The 1,688-nt window shown below is 33.6% G+C and overlaps 1 pseudogene; it reads right to left on the reverse strand.

Annotated features, from left to right (window-relative positions):
- Window positions 1-506: 506 nt before the first annotated feature.
- Window positions 507-625, reverse strand: LOC120595210 (uncharacterized; annotated as a pseudogene).
- Window positions 626-1,688: the final 1,063 nt, after the last annotated feature.

The raw sequence follows: 1,688 nt of genomic DNA on the forward strand, positions 1-1,688 counted from the left end.
TTCCTTCTCTTTGCCCCTCCCCCTCCCCTATAGGAGGAATAGAAGAAATGATGAAACAAGATTTAATACTAGTTTGGAAGTAAAAAGTATATCTGGAGTATAATTCACTCATCGATCATATTATTTAGTTTTCTCAAAATCATTCACTTCTGTGTTTGTAGATTTGAGCCAGATTTCTCCCATTGGCCCCTCCAGATCCCTTCCCAGCTTTAAGTGGTTTCCTTGATTTCTGGCTTCTTCAAGCTCGATTTTACCAATGGGAGGCCCTGCATATCAGAAGGAGGCAGGAGAATAAGGTCACGGTTTTGATTTCTTCCTCGGTGATCATCCTGCAATCATCCTGGTGTCTTTCCACCAAAGATCACTGCTGTTTTCTCCAGGCAGATTTTTTTACCCAATGGATTATGAGTTCCATTCACCGATCTCACTGTTGTCTTTGAGCTTCTGCATAGTAAAAGTTCTGCTGTCTCTTTTATTTTTATTATTTATTGTTATTTTTTTTTTTTAGTCTACACCACCGGACATTCCTAGGCGGTCTCCCATCCAAGTACCAACCAGGTCTGACCCTGCTTAGCTTCCAAGATCAGGCGAGATCAGGCGCGTTCAGGGTGGTATGGCCTTAGTCTGCTGTTTCTAAGTGCTATAGTATTCCTGTGGTTCCCCTATCTGCTACCTATGCTTTCGGAAATAGTTACTTTGTAGATAAGTGTTCCTAGAATTTTTCTGTTTTGAATGATGGGACTCTAATTATTACAGTGTTCTTCAGTTATCTTATTGTCTTAATTGCTTTTTCAAAAACAATTTATGTGGTATATTTTTATTGTTTTTAAAATCAAAATTATAATTTTTAAACTATCTGAATCTAAATAAATATTACAAACATAAAAGTAATATTTTCTTGAACTAATAGATTTTTTCACCTATTTTCACATACTGTGTAATGATCATTAGTAAAAACAACAAAAAATAGAGACTTCACATACAAAATGAGATGGATAAAATTGTCCCCTAAAGAGAAATAATTTTTTCTATGGCCTTTTTTTTGCTATTTCTTGTTCTCGATTTACTTTCTCATTCTTCAAAACAAAAATGAAACAATACTACTTTTGTTTCTTATTTCAATATTATTATGGTCTTCTCTGACTTTTAATGGAGCGTATATAGTTTCAGTCTGACAAATCTGGCAGGATTTCTTAAAAGAAACAGAAGTAACGCTGACCAGCAGGTGTTTTGTTATTCTCACAGGACCAATCAAATGACTGAGTTAAAAGTTCAAATGAAGTTTAGCAAACTCGCTTCAGTCTAAAGAACATTTTTGTTAAGATGGCTCAACTAATATGAAACATAAGTCATGATAAATTAAATGGCTTTCTAATTCTCATGTGTTACAAATGTTTAATAAATTCATTACATTTTCTCTATGGAATATTTTGATATCATTACATCATATTAGAGTTTATAGTCAACAGAATTATTTTCTGGTTTTCTGAAAATATGACCTATTAATTCTATAAAATTTACAGTAGCCTAAGATTTCTCCTGGTTCCGACGTTATAAAAATGAAAGCTATATGATCAGGGGTTTCTTAACCTAGAGTCTGTGGTCTCCAGTCCTTAAGTAGCCTACAGGGGTTTCACAAGACTTAGAATTTTATATGAAAAATATTTATCCTTGTTACATATTTGTGT

The sequence above is a fragment of the Pteropus medius genome, unplaced genomic scaffold (genome assembly GCF_902729225.1).
Source record: "Pteropus medius unplaced genomic scaffold, Ma_sr-lr_union100, whole genome shotgun sequence".
NCBI lineage: Eukaryota > Metazoa > Chordata > Mammalia > Chiroptera > Pteropodidae > Pteropus > Pteropus medius.